Raw genomic sequence first — 18803 nt, forward strand, 5'->3', positions numbered from 1 at the left:
TAGGGGTTGTAGCATTCATTCTCAAATTCCATGGCTGCCATCTTATCCTTTCTTCACACTCCATAGAATGAAAAATTCCATCTACTGAAATTCTATATAACTCTTTCAGAAGTTTGTAATTCTCAATCATATCACCCCTCTTTCTCCTGTTTGCTAGGGTCTACAGCTTACAAATTCTCAACCTGTCTTCATAATCAGTATTCCACAATCCTTATATCAATTTTGACACTCTTCTTTGCATTCTCTCCCTGTATCAGAATCACCACGATCAGACCTTCATGTAGTAATCCAAGTGATGTCTTATCAACACTTTGTAGAAAGACAAAATGATTTCCTTATCTTTACAACAGTTTGTTTCCGCATTGAAATTGTCCTCTGAGTTGTATAGGATGTTTCAAACGGGATATACAACTTTGGATGACAATGAAAGGTAAATAGCCATAGAAGAACAATTTTTATTGCAGTGCAAATGTAGCATAACACTTGAAGGTTGAACACAGACAGTTAAAGTTTGATATTATTATTATTCAGGCCTCCATGGAGTCAAAAGACTCATCTCCCACGGGATATGACTGCCTCCAGTAATTCTGCAAATGTCTCATCTGTATTCAGTTTCCTGCCACATGCTGCAGTAATTCTGGAATGCAGCTCATCCAAATTTGCTGGTAGTGGTGGTACAAACACTTGATCTTTTGAAAAGCCCCACAAGAAAAAGTCTAATGGTGTAAGGTCTGGGGATCATGGTGGCCATGATACTGCCTCACATCTACCAATCCATCTACTGGAAAATGGGTCTCGAGGTACGACCTTACATCTGTCAGGTAATGAGGAGGTGCTCCGTCTTGCTGGAAATGTAAGCATCCATCGTGGTCATCATCGTCTAATTGTAGTATTAGGTACTCTTGTAGCATGTCCAGATATATACACCACCAGTATGATAGACTCCTAAAAGAAGAAGGGGTCTATATACTTTCTTCTTGCTTATATGCAGAAAGGTTAGCCTTTAGGGTGCTGCAAACATGTTCTATGATGTCGTGTGGATTTTCGCTTTCCCAAATTCTGCAGTCATGAGTGTTTACCTGCCCATAAGTGGGCAGGTAAACACTCATGAAAAGTGCACTCGTCATAGAAAATGATCATGTCCAAAATATCCTCATTTTGTTCTGTGCTAATGATCATTTCCATACAGAAATCCTGTCATATCTTCTCATCGTCTTTCTTCAAATGTTGGACAAGGGTAAATTTGCAGAGCCTTAAATGTAGATGCTGTTGAAAAACACGCAGCACAGTCACTTGTGGAATTCCAATTTGATGCGACTCCCATCTGGTTGGCTTTCCAGGGCTTCCCTGGAAATTTTCCCAAACTTCTTCCACAACAGCATCAGCAGCACACGGCCTTTCCATTGACCTTGGATGACACACAGAACAGCCTGTTTCCACAAAATTCTTGTGCCACGTGTGGATCATGTGCCTACTAGGGTGTTCTTTGCCGTATTGCTTGTGGAAATTCCTCTTTGCTTGTGTTGTAGACCTTTGTTTCCTCAAAACAAAACACACAACATGCTTGTCCTACACCATCGAAAACTGCATTTTCAAATGATGTGACATATAACGGCATCTAGTGTTGTTATTTGATAATAAAGTTACGTCACCAAAAATTGATGCCTTTCACTACATTATGACACTCACTCAGCTTTTGTACATCTTTTCAGTTATTCTCTGTTCTCTTGCAATGTTGTATACACCGCTTTGAAACACCTTGTATTTATAACGTTTGCTAGATGACTTCAACTTCATACCCCATACTCAAACTCCATCATCCCTAGTCTGATCAGTTTCCTCTAGTGCAATCCCACTAATATAATATGACATTGGATATCTGATCACACCAAAGTGCATGACTTTCCATTTATTAACATTGAAATGACAGCCATTTTCACATGCCCATTATTCCAGCCTGTTCAGATCATTCCACTACTCCATATCAGCAGCACTTCTGATTACCGTACCTATCTTTGCATAATCAGAAAATATCTATATGTCGCATGTCAAATCCTCCTATGTCATTAACGTACAGATTGAGTAACATGGATCAAAGACTGATATCCTTGAGGCACACCACTGGTTACCTTAAATCGTGCAGATTCACCCCCCCCCCAATATATGATTTTTTGGTATCTGTTTGTCAGCCATCCTCTTATCCATGCCAATAGTTCATCATCATCATCATCATCATCATCAAATTCCTGCCATGTACCCTCAAGGGGTGTACAGGGCCAATAGTTTATAATCCATTCCCATATTCTCCAACTTATGCAACAGTATTCTATGCTGTATTCTGTCAAAAGCCTCATCATAATCCAAAAGTATCATGGTGCACCCATCCCTCTTGTCTAACATTAACAGTGGTAACATTATTATAGAATGTGAGCAAGCTGTTAAAACATGTCCTTCTCTCAATAAATCCATGCTGTTCATTGCAAAGTAGAGATTCTCTGTCAACCCATTTCTGAATGCAAGCCCTGACCAACTTTTCCAAAATCTCCACCAGCAAACCTGAGATGCTGATTGATTGATAGTTGGATACATCGGTCTTTGCACCACCCTTGTGAAATGGGATTACCATACATTCTTTCTATCTTCATTGTTTTGATATTCAAATTATGTAGTCTGTTCACAGGAACAGCCAGTTCAGCTGAACTCTTTTTAGTATCTCTGCTGATATCCCATCAGTTTCTATTGCAGAATTTTTATTCAATTTGTGCAACAGCTGTAGTATTTCCTCCTCATCAGTGCTTTTTTTCTGGAAAATAAAAGGTGCTGGTACTCACCATGAAGATGTTATTACAGCAACTTCCACACTTTTAACATATCCTGCACTCTCCTTATGGTCGTAAATCTTTTTTCTTAATGACATCAACTGTTGTTTTTGAGATTCTCCAAAATGACTGATTTTACCATTTGTCCACCCCGCTGAAATTTTCGTTCCCATGTGTTCATCGACGACAAGACTTCCGACATCACGACACACTTTACAGCCCAACATTTTATTCTTGACATATAGCCACTCGTTTCTCTCGCAGAATCAATTTTTCTACAAAAGTGTCCAACATTTGGGCCAATCATTATCAGAATCTGCTTTCCTTTGACCACGTGGATCTTCGGTCTTGGTTTCGTGATCTCCTGACTCTACCTAATTTGACATCATTAGCAAACACCTGAATATTTCCTTATATCATTTATGTACAAATTAAAGTATATTTTCACCAAGTGTATTTTAGATGCTAGTTTTCTGTTTTACAGGGTCACAAGTAGATTCAACAATTTCTGCTTCTTTAGCCTTCCTTTTTTTTCCTCATTGGCATAAAGAAACTACTTAATTTACTCATTTTGAACAATGATTGCACTGATTTAACTTAGATTAATTCAAAACTCACGTGAACACCTGGCTTTTGCAGAGTGGATATAGAACTGATAAACTGATATTGCAAACAGTTGGAAGTGAACACAACTTCCTGTTTCCGGATGCATACCAACCTATGAAACAGGAAAGCAGGGTACCAACTTTTAAGTAAACAAAACTGAAAATTCAATTCATGAACACAGCACCATCTATCAGAACATTTTGCTGGCAATAAATCGCAAATTTTTAAAAACCTAAGAAAATAGGTGCCGGTACTGTGTACCGTTGCATATCGCCAGAAAAAAGCACTGCTCCTCATACACAAGTTTTCTCATACGGTGAAGTTCTAGTGGTGAATTCAATGTTTTACATACCTGATTGATAACTTTTAGCAAATTGGCCTCTCATTAGTTGAGCAATCACTTCTACATCAGACATGTGCATACTGTATACATTGAGTAGAGTTCTTTTAAATTCATTGTTTTTTTTACTTGCAGTATAATGATAGAATTCTTTTGGATTGTCTAACTTGCAGAGTCAGTTTCTTTTTATACTCAGATTTATCTTTTCTTACAACACTGACTCTTCTGGCTGGCTGCTTATAATTATCATAAATGACATCCTTGTTATGCACATGGCATTCCTTCCACATAAGGAATGGAACAAGAAGGAAGAGTTTTTGGCCATGGTTGGCACTTCAAGACCACAGGTTATAGGTATTAGTGAAACATGGCTGACTGTAGATGATATAACTAGTGGGATTGAATGTGATGGGTATAGTGTGTTCAGGAATGACAGAGAGAATAAAATGGGGGGAGGAGTATTGTTGATGATAGCTGATGAGCTCCAGCCAAGGAGAATAGAAGTTGAATTGCAGGATAGAGAAAAGAGCACATTTGAGGCCATTTGGTGTGAGATTGTGGCTAGCAGAACTAAATATACAATTGGGTGCTGCTATAGACCAGGTGATGGAAAAGATGGTGGTGACAGTATGCACAAGCAAATAGAAGAAATGGGTGGAAGGAGAGTGATTATTATGGGAGATTTCAACTATGGTCGCATTGATTGGAGTGAGGAGAGGACACACGGGAGGAAGGAACTGGATTTTATGCGGTTATTAAGGGATAACTATCTGCGACAGCATGTAATGGAAAATACTAGGGGTCAGAGAGTGCTTGACCTAGTAATTACATCTGAGGATTTGGCTGTAACAAATATGACCACATTGCCACCAATCGGTGAGAGTGATCATAGGGTCTTAACTTGGGAGGTGGCTAAAGGTGTAGAATTTTCAATTAAGACAGGGTACATGTGGAATTATCGGGCTGGAAAGTATGACAAGCTTAGGAGTTTGATTGGTTCAGTGCCATGGCATGTACAACTGCAAGGACTAGAAGTTGATAGTGCATGGGAGGTAGTTAAGAAGTGCTTGCATGAAGCAATGGCTGACTGTATACCTAGAGTCCGAATAATAAATCAAGTAGGGGTTAAATGGATGAATAACACCATTAAGCTTGAGTTGCAAAAAAAGAAACAACTATGGAGGGAATTTAAGGAGAAGGGTGACCGGCAGGCACATGAACGTCACAGGCCAGAAGGGTGACGAGTGTGGTAAGAAAAGCAAAAAAGGATTACGAAAGAACATTGGCCATGCAGGCTAAAGAGAATTCTAAACAGTTTTTTAGATATGTAGCAAGTAAAAGGAAAAATGTACATGGCAGATTGATTTTAAAGAATGCCGATGGTAGGGAGGTAACTGAATCATTTGAGATAGTTGAGTTACTGAGTGAGCACTTTGCAAAAGTATATCATCCAGGTGGTGACATTGCAGAAACGAATAAACCAGTAGATTATACGGGAATTGTGGTTAATGAAGTGGAGGTGAGTAGTCTATTGCATAACCTCAATGTCAATACATCTGTGGGATTGGATGGTATACCAGCTCGTGTTGTACGAGAAGCAGCTAAAGAATTGTCAGTACCCTTGACCATTTTGTTTAATTTGAGGCTCGGGTCTGGGTTAGTCCCGAGCGGGTGGAAAGAGGGGAAAATAGTTCCACTGCATAAAGGTGGTTCCAAGGCTGCTGTAGTAAATTACCGACCGATTAGCATATCAGGAATCATTGTCAAGGTCTTAGAGAAAATAGTCAAGAGGAAAATACAAGATTGGATAGAAGAAAATGGGATACTGTATCGGGGACAGCATGGTTTTGTGAAGGGTAGGTCATGCCTCAGTAACTTGCTCACGTATTATAACACAGTGACGGCTGAACTGGATAAGGGTAATGGGTTTACGGTGATTCTACTGGACCTTGCCAAGGCCTTTGACAGGATTCCACATGGAATTCTAATCAGTAAATTGCAGCATATGGGAATGGACATAGGGTTGGTGAGATGGATAGGAGGGTGGTTGACGGAGAGATATCAGAGAGTGGTTTACTCGGGAGTAGAGTCCACAAGACGGCCTGTGACTAGTGGTGTGCCACAAGGATCTGTTCTTGGACCACTGCTGTTTAATTTGTTCATAAATGATATAGGAAATGATCTGAGAGGAACAGTTCATTTGTTTGCGGATGATGCGAAGTTGGGTAGGGCAATAGTGAATGCAGATGACGTCAAAATTTTGCAGATTTTGACGTCAGGTTATGCATTTTGGGGTGAAAAGATTGGCGGCAGTTTACTGCATTGGTGGAACAGTGCTCCAGGAAATTGATGAGGCACGAGATTTAGGAGTGTTGGTAGATAAGGAATTGAAATTTAGGGGACACATTGCAAAAGTGACCAAAACAGCTCATCAAATCACTTGGTTGCTGAAGAATACGATGACAAGCAGAGACAAGCAGGTTATTGTTCCTCTGTATCGAGCCTTGATAAGACCCCATCTAGACTACTGTGCTCAGATTTGGTCACCTAGGTTTCTTCTTGATGTGGAGGAGGTGGAGAGGATCCAGAGGCGAGTGACCAAGATGATAGCAGGTCTGTGGAATGAACCGTATGAGAACAGGTTGAGGATTTGTGGGTTGCAAAAATTGGTTGATAGGCAGAGGAGGGGAGATATGATTGAGACATTCAAATTACTGAAGGGTTTCTATAAAATTAATTCAGAAGATATTTTTGAGAACAGGGCTGGTTGTGGGAGGACTAGGGGACATCCATGGAAACTGGGCAAAAGTGTGGTTAGTAAAGGTGTTAGAGCTGGGTTCTTTACTTTTAGAGTAGTGAATGAGTGGAATGCGTTCCCTGAGTCTGTGGTGGATGCTGTGACAGTGAATGAGTTTAAGGCGAGGTATGATAGATACTGTATGAATGTCAAATAGTTGTGATGAATATGATTTGGGGCCTCCCTCGATGAGTCCAATGACTCCCTCGAGTTGCCCGTAATAATAGTAATAATAGTTTTATTACAAATCCTTTGCTTAATTAGATTACACATCCATTTCACTCCTACTCTTTCATTTCACTCCCCTTTATTCATCAAATTCTAGGAACATTCTTTAAGTATGTGTTCGCATCATTTAAGTATTTTGTAAACATTTCCCATTCACCATTAATATTTTTGCCATCCAACAACTGATATGATGATCATAATTTCCTGCTTTGTAGTTCAGTATGTAACCTTTTCTGAATGAAACATTAAAGAACTTAGCCACTTCACAAGTGAGCACTGCATGATCACTGTCACCAACTAGGGGCAGAATAGTTACAACTTGAAATGAAACCCCTCACCCCACCCCCAACACTATAATCAGTTCTAACACTCTTTGACTACGAGTTCCTTCTGTCACATGCTGCTTGAGGAAGTTGTCTTGCAACAGCTCAGTAAATTCTGTTTCATTCTTCTCATGTGATTTCACAGCTACCTAGTCAAAGTTTGGATAATTAAAGTTCTCCCATTATGATTACTCTTTTTGCACCTATTGTCTATATTCAGTGATGCATTTCTTCATCAAGCAACCAATTCAGCAGGTCTGTAACAACCCTACAATTATTGAATTATTGATGCTGATGATGAATAGCAGACATTGAAGTATTTATAGAAGATGCAGGCTACAGAAACTTAACACCTGTAGGAAAGTGAGTGGAGTGTATTAGTGAATGGGGAGGTCATCAATCAATCTGACTGACCTTTTAGGTATAGAATACAGTATTTTTAGGGTGCACCACCTAAGATGTGAGAGCAGGCATTTTTGAAATTATGGATTCTACAACCGTGTTAAAATAACTATTTTTTATTATCCCAACGTTTAGATCTTCATATCAAGATCATCATCTGGAGCATACATAAATATAAAAGACAAGCTGTGTTACATTTCAAACTGAAAGCTAGAGAAACGATGATTTGATCACATGCTACTCACTGGCATGACCTCTAGTGAAAAAAAAAAAAAAATTACATCAAGCTAGATTTAATTTATGATTACATGAATAAACATTCTTGCTTACAGATAGTTTTCCTTCCAGTAGCAGTGATGTCCTATTTCTATTATTACAATTGTTATTTTTGATTTAAAAAATTATTTATAAATTACAACATGAATAAACATTCTTTCTTACAGATTTTTTCTTTAACAGTGATATCCTATTTTTTAGTATTAAAGTTGTTATTTTAGATGTAGGATCCTGGATTTTCTACAGTCCTATTTATAGTTGTTCTTAGAAAGGAAGGATTCGTGGGACGAATATATGCCTTCCATATGTATGGGATTTTTAGACCATTATTGTTTAGATTGGGGTAGTTGATAATGATCTCACAGGCTTCCTTAAATTTGCGTTCATACCATGTTTTGGTGTGATGTAGACAACTAGTGCTTTTCCAGTCAATTCTATGTAAAGTGTTCAGGGCATGTTCAGAAAGGCCAGCTCCATCATAGTCATTATATTTAATGCGTCATTTATGTTCCTTTTGTCTGATAGGAATTGTGCATCCTGTTTCCCCTATGTATGGTAGAATACAGGTACAATAAATATGGTATACTCCAGGGTGGGATTGGAGGGCGTGGATCTTTGGATGAGTTGAGTAAGCTTTTTAATTTTGCAGGAGGTTTAAAGGTGGCTTTGAGGTTGTATTTCTGTAGTATTCTGTTTATTTTATCTGATGTCCCTTTAATGTAAGGAATGGTTATAGTTTTTTTTAATGGTTATAATTTATCTGATGTCCCTTTAATGTAAGGAATGGTTATAGTTTTATTGTAGTCTGGTTTATCTTTGTTTCTTATTGAGGTCTTGTAGAGAATTTTGTTAATGATGATTTGGCTGTAACCATTTTTTAGAAAAGTATTGCTGATAACTTTAAATTTGTCTTTCAGTGCTTGTTCATTGGAGCAGATCTTTAAAGCTCTGTTTTTTAGAGTATTAATGACACCTAGTTTTTGTGTTGGGTGGTGGTAGGAGTTTATGTGTATATATTGGCCAGTATGTGTCGGTTTCCAGTGAAGGAAAGATTGCCCGAGGGGAGATGTGTGACAAGTGTATCTAGAAATGGCAGTGTGTTAGGTTTTTCAATCTCAATCGTGAATTGTATGCGTTTGTGTTGTTTGTTTAGGTGGCAAGGAAAGTGTCTAGTGTCTGGCTGCCATGGGGCCAGATCGCGAAAAAATCGTCAACGTATCTAAGCCAGACTTTGGGTTTTAAAGGAGAGGAATCTAGAGCATGCTGCTCAAAATGTTCCATATAAAAGTTAGCAATGGTAGGGGGGGGGGATAATGGCGAGCCAATGGCTGTGCTTTCTTTTTGTAGGTAGAAAGCATTTTGCCATACAAAATAACCAGAACGTAATACATGCACAAAGAGCTCCGTGATATCTGGAGGAAATTTGTTCTGTAAACGAAGGATTATGTCATTGATTAGGACATTCGTAAAGAGGGCAGAGACATCAAACTGGCTAATAAATCATCTTTTTTCTAATGTAATGTCTTTGATGATGTTTATGAAGTGTTGTGTGTTTTTGATATAGGAGGGGGAATAACCTACGAGTGTTGCCGCTAATTTTTTGGCTAAGGGATAAATCGGGCTATCAATCCCTTCGACTATAGGCCTTAGCGGTGTGTTTTCTTTGTGAATTTTCAGTAGCTCGTAAATTCTCGGGGGACGAGCGTAGTGTGGAAATAGGGATAATAAAAATAGTTATTTTAACATGGTTGTAGAATCCATAATTTCAAAATATGCTGACCACCGTGTAACACACTAAAAGAAAGGATTATGATAATTTATGTAGATTCAACCCACAAGCGATGCAATCAATACGGTAAGCTGAAGAATCAGGTTTCTAATTTGATCAATTGACTGGCTTTTTTAAAACGATGTAGGGACAGCAATATCATTCCGAATTGCATCAGGCTAAACAGAAAATTCACCTCAGCAAAAGCGCAACGAATATACTTCTGAATGGAAAAAGCACTTCTCAGAGAACAAATCCAAGCTTTCAGAAAGAACTTAGCCACTACACAAAACCAGCTACAAAAAGAAAAAATGGAACTTTCAAGCTACGTAAACACAGATATCTGGATGATCCTGGAAAAGATTACTGACAACATGGCGAACCACATCCTCCAAACGAAAAAAAAAGAAAACCTAATTTCCAAATTCCAAAGACTAAAAGATCTAAAGAACCAGCTGCCATATTCAAATTTCTCCACAGTGAACAATAACAACCAATCAGAAGCAAGAAACAACAGGAGCCACCACTCACCTACAGGTAACAGTAACATAGTTAACCTATCCAACCACGCTTTAAACAAAGACGAAATCTTGATACTTAACAAAGGTTTAAATTATGCCATAGCCAAATCGATAAACAAACTTGCATTTATTTGTAATATTGAAAGAGGCCTAAGATTCATCCCGAATAACATAGCAGAAAAAATATGTTTAGAAACCGCCAACATTTTAAATCATAACAAAACAATAACAAGCAACCTAACTAAACACGAATTGACAGCGATAAAATCACTAAAGTCAAATCCGAGCATTGTAATAACCAGAGCAGATAAAGGAAGTGCCACCGTTATCTTAAACTGAACCACTTATGTGGATAAAATGAATCTCTGGTTTTTGGACAGTAACACATACCAATTAGTTAACTATAACCCTACTAATAGAATAAAAGAGAAAACAGAGAATCTACTTAAGTCAATTACCACGTGGCCCGAATATACGGTCAAAAAACTATTTCCACACTACGCTCGTCCCCCGAGAATTTACGGGCTACTCCAGTGAACAGGCACTGAAAGATGAATTTAAAGTGATCAGCAATACTTTTCAAAAAAATGGATACAGCCAAAACACTATTAACAAAATTCTCCACAAGACCTCAATAAAAAACAAAGACAAACCAGACTACAATAAAACTATAACCATTCCCTACATTAAAGGGACATCAGACAAAATAAACAGAGTACAGTCATACCCTGAAGTTACGCAGTAGGTGGACCAACAAAAAGTGCCTAAGTCGAATTCGCATAACTCAGGTATAATTTTGCATACAAACATACAAAATATTAGTTAATTGGGACCAAAGGTTTACAAAAAATACCCATTTTTTTTAAGAAATATAATCAAAATTGTAGTTTTTCGTACATAAAAAAAAGAAAGTTATTTCGATGTCAGTGGTTTCATAAAATCTAATAGATTCGTCTGATGGCATAATGTCTTTTTCTTGTCACGCAAAATTTCTTCATAGCAAGCCAATTTTTTTTTATTCTTTACCTTTTTATTCTTTACCAGATTTTTTATTCTTTACCTTGTGGCTACAATTCGTTCCTCGTTAGAATCTATATCTTCCAAAATCTGTAAACTTTTCTTTTATGATTGTTCTTACTGTGGATTCCTGTAGATCAAACGTCTTTGCTAGCTCTTTCTTTTCTTGCTAGCTGTAGAAGAATCGGACTTGCTTCCTTTGGACAACATTATTATTTTTGATGTGATAAAATTTTTATCAAGAACATAACATTAAACAATCGCAAGATTCGTAAACTATAAAAATCATTGAAAGTTTATTTTTCACTTGGATAGACTATAATAAATTTAGTTTCATCCTTTATCCAAGTGTGAGCAAACAAAGTTTGCGCCTGAAAGTATCTTCAGGACTGAGGTAAGGTGGTACAACACCGGGAAACTCGTTGCAAAGGTGGAGCAAGCTAACATCACTCCCATCTCAGTATCTCCCATAATGCAAAACACATCTCCTTGCAGATATGTATAATGTTATGCATTAAGGGAAGGGCCACTACCCAGACTAGTTTCGACCTTTATTGAGGTCTCTTCAGTGGGAGCCAAGCCCAATTGGAGATACCAGGCAGAAGCATTAGCAAGGTCATTTTAAAACTATTCCTATGTAGCCACTGAAGAGTATCTGTAATATTCAGACCGAAATATTTGGCAAATTAAATATTATTCTTGTGCAAACGTGTATATATTTCTAATCATTATGTCACAAGTATCATTAAGAAATCAAACTAGTATTAAAGTTGTATTGTAATATTGCTAGATTGTGGATGGCAGGTCCTCCCCAATGTACCTATTGGCTAAGCACGTAGCGAACTTACTTAAGGGAAAATTTACACAAACAGAGTCCTACTTAAAAAATTCTCAACACTTTGTGGACAAACTCAAAAAAGTTAAAATAACACAAACAGACATAATGGCCAGTCTAGACGTAGTGTCTTGTTCACGAATGTACCAGTAAAAGAAGTAATGAACACTATCGAAGATCTCTTTCCTGCAGATATTACAAAGATGTTCAAGCATTGCCTACAATCAAATTTTTTCAAAGTTAACAACAAGGTTTACAACCAATTAGAAGGCTTAGCCATGGGCAGCCCTCTGTCGCCACCATGTGCAGACCTTTTCATGGAGAAATTTGAAGATAAAATCTTCACCAGCATTACTCCTAAATCTTCTATATCTTCATCATATGGAAGGACAACTTAGAAAATGTTTGTTAATAGAATCAATGCACTCCACAATAAAATAAAATTTACTCTAGAAGTAGAAAATAACGAGCAGCTACACTTCTTGGACTTACTAGTAAAAAGACAAGGTAACAGTATCAAACTGTCAATTTACAAAAAACCAACGGACACTGGACGATATCTACATTACTCTTCAAACCATCATAGGTCACAGAAACATAGCATCATCCACATGTTGAGAAATCAAGCTAGAAAATTTATCTCTGACTAGGAAGAAGTTCAAGCAGAACTGTCTCAAATAGCTACAACACTAACACAAAATGGTTATCCTCAAAACATCAACAACAAATTTCTATACAAAGATAACCAACAACAAAGAACAGTCTCCCAGCAAATTTCAACAGCAGTCATCCCCTTTATAGGTTCAACTTCCACAAAAATTGCGAGATTGTTAAAGACCCATTACATCAGGGTTGTATTTAAACCAACAAATAGCTTAAGACAGTTTCCAAGATCTCCGAAAGACAGTGTTCCATTTTATAAATATCCAGGTGTGTATAATATTCCTTGCACGTGGGGTCTTTCCTACATTGGACAGACTTCGAGAAGCTTGGAAATAAGACAGAAAGAGCATGTCGGCAATGTTAATCACAACAGAACGATCACCTCCGGATTGGCCCATTTCAACTTCGAACCACACTATAGACTGGAATAACAGCTCCATGCCCTACGTAGACGAGGATTACAGACATCGAGTATTTAAAGAAGCAGCAGTTGTACTACGTACGAGCAGTGACCTAAACGGAAATCAGGGGGCCATACTGAACGATACTTGGAAAAATTTAATTAATTCCCTCAGTTCAACAGAGCTACAGTACGCGAATAATCATATTACACGTTTGCATGTAATGCATGTTCGTGATACTGAGTAGATATGTCACGCGAGCATGTTACCTTAGATACCTAACAGGTACTAACAGTTCTTTGTATTCTTAAACCTTTTTGCATTTACCATTTTTTGTACTGTGCAAGCCTTGAGAAAGCTAGTCAGTTACTAGCGAAACCGGTAGGCAATTTGTACGAACAGAAGTACGTTTTAAATATATGGTCAATTAAACAATGTCTTATATTTAGTATTAAAGTTGTTATTTTAGATTTAGGATCCTGGATTTTCTACAGTCCTATTTATAGTTGTTCTTAAAGAGGAAGGATTCGTGGGACGAATATATGCCTTCCATATGTATGGGATATCATCTTTTTTTGTTTAGATGTCATCTCTACCTATAGGAGTTGCCAAACTGTGTGCCACCTTTTTATTAAATTACTCTGGATTTAGGGAAAGATGTTGAAAGTTTATTTTTCACTTGTCTGGGTAGTGGCCCTTCCCTTAATGCATAACATTATACATATCTGCAAGGAGATGTGTTTTGCATTATGGGAGATACTGAGATGGGAGTGATGTTAACTTGCTCCACCTTTGCAACGAGTTGCCCAGTGTTGTACCACCTTACCCCAGTCCTGAAGATACTTTCAGGTGAAAACTTTGTTTGCTCACACTTGGATAAAGGATGAAACTAAATTTATTATAGTCTAACCAAGTGAAAAATAAACTTTCAACATCTTTCTCTATTATGGACACTTCAGAACAGTAATTATGGACACTTCAAACTATAGAAGAAAACTTTCCCTTTTACGTTGAGATTGCTCAACATACCAAGAACTCAATTACAATCCAACCAACAGACAACTGAAAAAATTAAATTACCTGCTAGATGAGGTCATAAGTTTGGATGTAGACACTATTGAAAGAGAAAAAACTCATTTTACAAGGCCTCCCAGGTTTTATGGTCTACCAAAAATACACAAGATAGATATTCCTCTTCGCCCTATGGTGGATTGTATTGATTCTCCTGCTTATCGCATAGCCAAATATCTATATAAATTATTGAAATCACACATTGGCAATTCACGCTCTTTTTTTTTTGAAAAACTTTTCTGATTTCTTAAATAAAATGAAAAACATCACTTTACAACCTACAGATCTTATGGTTATCTTTGATATAGAATCTTTATATATGAATGTACCTCTCAAAGAGACTTTAAAATTACTTGCTGACATCTTCCCACAAGATATTATAAAGTTATTTGATTTTGTAATGCACTCTGGATATTTCTTGTCAAAACAAATTTTACAACCAAGTGGAAGGAACAGCCATTGGAAGTCCACTCTCTCCTGCTCGTGCCAACTTTTATTTAAAACATCTTGAAGAAGTCCTGTTCTCATCTATATTCCCTTCCCCATCCTTTTGGGTTAGATATATATAGACAACATCTTTGCTGTATGGCCTCACAACAGAGACTCCTTACATTCCTTTTTAAGCAGTATCAATTCCTTACATCATCGTATAAAGTTTACCATGGAGATTGAAAAAGACAACAAGTTATCTTTTTTAGATGTCCTTCTCATCCGTTCACCTTCTGGTATTCTTACAACAACAGTTTACAGAAAACCACCTTTCACAGGTCGTTATATTTCAAAGAATCTGCTCATCATCCTTGTCAAAAAACAGGAATCATAAAATGTTTAATCCGACGAGCCAAAACTAACTGTTCAACTTCTCATTTATTACAGAAAGAACTTTCGACTATCAAACATCACATGAAACTAAATGGTTTCTCCAAAAAGAGTACACAACATCTTTTTGATTCTTACAGTGCAACACAGAACTGCAAAGATTCAATACATCGAGTTCCAATTCCTTACATTTCCAGGATTTCAGAACCAATTTCAAGAATTCTGAAGAAATATGATTTAACAGCCACTTATACACCTATTATTAACAAATTATCCACCCATTTTCCTTCATCTAAAAACGCTCGACCCTGTCTCTACCTGGTGTATATCAAGTTCCTTGTAATTGTAATCTTTCCTACTTTGGACAAACTGGATGTTCTATAGAAAAAAGAATTCAAGGGCATCAGTCATCAATTCAACACAACAAACCTGAGAAATCTGGATTAGCTCAACATGGATTAGAAACAGGCCACAACATCCTATGGTCCAAGACTCTCCTCCTACACAGATGTCGCTACAAATTTGAACGTTTATTTAAAGAAAGTGTGGAGGCCTTACTTCAACGTCCTAACTTGAATCGTAATGATTGTATATCTATATCAAAAATTTGGGAAAGTTTAATCAGAATAACACATTCATTTTTTTTTTTTTTTTTGTAAATTTCCTATATTAGTCTAATGTTATTTAAGATTATTATATGAATTTCTGAATTAATATCTTTAATTATATCTTTAAAAATGTTTACTCTTCTAATACTTAGCGATATGACATCACGCGGCTCATTCTATGTGTGAATAATCAATTGTTCATATTCCACTTTGTTTTTTAAAACTATTCCTATGTAGCCACTGAAGATGATCTGTAATATTCAGACCGAAATATTTGGCAAATTAAACATTATTCTTGTGCAAAGGTGTAATATATTTCTAACTTTAATACTAAAAAATAGGACATCACTGTTAAAGAAAAAATCTGTAAGAAAGAATGTTTATTCATGTTGTAATTTATAAATAATTTTTTTAATCAAAAATAACAATTGTAATAATAGAAATAGGACATCACTGTTACTGGAAGGAAAACTATCTGTAAGCAAGAATGTTTATTCATGTAATCATATATTAAATCTAGCTTGATGTAATTTTTTTTTTTTTTTTTTTTTTTCAAATGTAATGCAGCTTGTCTTGTATATTTATGTATGCTCCAGATGATGATCTTGATATGAAGATCGAAACGTCGGGATAATAAAAATAATTATTTTAACACAGTTATAGGATCCATAATTTCAAAAATGTATGCTGATCATCTTGTAACACTAAAAGAAAGGAATATGAGTGCAGTATTCAATGGTCAGGTGCATTTGTGATTTGTATATTGTTAGGAGCTGTTTGGAGTTAATGGAATACGTCAAGTGAAAGAGAAAATTAAATTTTTTGTTGTGGTGATTTGTGCTTTGCAAGGTTTGTCAAACGAAAAGAAGGAGGAGTGTAGTGATGTTGTCATCAGGATGATATCTGTGTACTGGATTGGCAGTGAACTGGAGTAAGTTGTTTATATATAGAAGGAAGAGGGTGAGCAGAAGAATATTCAGTTAGAAGATAAGGAGTTAGAAGATAAGGAGCCATCCACCATCACTCAAAGTGAGCATCCATTCAGAAAGCTTGCTATCCAATTGCAGAAATCAGGGAGAAGACTGAATGATGGAAGTCTTGATAGACCTTTGTGTCAGACTTGGTCAACAGCTGTTTGAAAGTTTTTTCACTTCGTTATACTATAAATTAAAGATGCCAAGAAATTATAATCTTTATAGACAGCCCGAATTATCACCTAGCTAAGAAATTAGCAACAACACTCAATGAGTTGGTAGTAGGTCAATCCCCCTCCTATATGAGAAACACACATCACTTTATAAACATAATCAAAGACATTACATTAGAAAAAGATGATTTATTAGTCAGTTTTGATGTCTCTGCCCTCTTTAAGAATGTTCCAATCAATGACACAATCCTTCTTTTACAGAACAAATTCCCTCCAGATATCACGACGCTCTTCATGCATGTATTACGTTCTGGTTATTTTGTATGGCAAAACGCTTTCTACCTACAAAAAGAAAGCACAGCCATCGGCTCGCCATTATCCCCCCTTACCATTGCTAACTTTTATATGGAACATTTTGAGCAACATGCTCTAGATTCCTCTCCTTTAAAACCCAAAGTCTGGCTTAGATACGTTGACGATTTTTTCGCGATCTGGCCCCATGGCAGCCAGACACTAGACACTTTCCTTAGCCACCTAAACAAACAACACAAACGCATACAGTTCACGATTGAGATTGAAAAACCTAACACCCTGCCATTTCTAGATACACTTGTCACACATCTCCCCTCGGGCAATCTTTCCTTCACTGGAAACCGACACATACTGGCCAATATATACACATAAACTCCTACCACCACCCAACACAAAAACTAGGTGTCATTAATACTCTAAAAAACAGAGCTTTGAAGATCTGCTCCAATGAACAAGCACTGAAAGACAAATTTAAAGTTATCAGCAATACTTTTCTAAAAAATGGTTACAGCCAAATCATCATTAACAAAATTCTCTACAAGACCTCAATAAGAAACAAAGATAAACCAGACTACAATAAAACTATAACCATTCCTTACATTAAAGGGACATCAGATAAATTATAACCATTAAAAAAAACTATAACCATTCCTTACATTAAAGGGACATCAGATAAAATAAACAGAATACTACAGAAATACAACCTCAAAGCCACCTTTAAACCTCCTGCAAAATTAAAAAGCTTACTCAACTCATCCAAAGATCCACGCCCTCCAATCCCACCCTGGAGTATACCATATTTATTGTACCTGTATTCTACCATACATAGGGGAAACAGGATGCACAATTCCTATCAGACAAAAGGAACATAAATGACGCATTAAATATAATAACTATGATGGAGCTGGCCTTTCTGAACATGCCCTGAACACTTTACATAGAATTGACTGGAAAAGCACTAGTTGTCTACATCACACCAAAACATGGTATGAACGCAAATTTAAGGAAGCCTGTGAGATCATTATCAACTACCCCAATCTAAACAATAATGATGGTCTAAAAATCCCATACATATGGAAGGCACATATTCTACCCATGGAATATTTCTTCCTAAGAGCTAACTATAAACAGGACTGTAGATAATCCAGAATCTTAAATCTAATATAACAACTGTCATGTTAAAAAATAGGATAAGAAAACTATCAATATGAAAGAATGTTTCTCCCATGTTATCTTAAATAGAATTTAGCTTTGATCTAGTTTCTAAATATTTAATTAATTTTTAATTTTATCTGTGTCTTTTTTTTTTCCCAACCGGTGATTAGATCATTGTTTCTTTAGCTTACTGTGTGAAATGTAATTCAGCTTATCCTTGTATATTTGTATATACTTCAGATGAAAGTTTAAACGTCAGTAAATTCAAAATAGTTATTTATAACACTGTTGCAAAGTCCATAATTTCCAAAATGAAGGCAACACAGAGTGAGAGTCAGCTCTGGAGCACAGACTTTTAGAACAATCTGAGAAATACCATCCAGGTAAGGAGACGTTTGATATCTAATTTGAGGAAAATGTTTCTGATTTCTTTCTGGCAAAAGGTTAAACCCAGTGTTGAGTGTTTGGAATGGATTACCATGATCAGTTATGCAAGAATTGGAGTAGAAATAAGAAGCCAGGGGTTTGGCTTTTTCTGTGAATGGTGATGCATTTGTACCATCTGGGTGTAATAGTGGTGAGAGTAGTGTTAGGCAGAAGTTATGGCCAATAGATAGCTTTGGCAAGAGCCCAGAAGGCATGGTTGCCATTTGGGCAGGATGCACATTTCTTGCTTTTAACTATCTCAAAGTCAG

The 18803-nt window shown here is 36.7% G+C and overlaps 1 protein-coding gene across 3 annotated transcripts in view; it reads left to right on the plus strand.

Annotated features, from left to right (window-relative positions):
* Positions 1 to 18803, plus strand: part of LOC150108794 (uncharacterized) — a 499758-nt gene that overhangs the window by 280844 nt on the left and 200111 nt on the right. The gene's annotated exons all lie outside the window — the stretch shown is intronic.

Source organism: Typopeltis vanoorti, chromosome 2, assembly GCF_054136105.1.
Source record: "Typopeltis vanoorti isolate ZY-2024b chromosome 2, IOZ_Tvanoo_1.0, whole genome shotgun sequence".
NCBI lineage: Eukaryota > Metazoa > Arthropoda > Arachnida > Uropygi > Thelyphonidae > Typopeltis > Typopeltis vanoorti.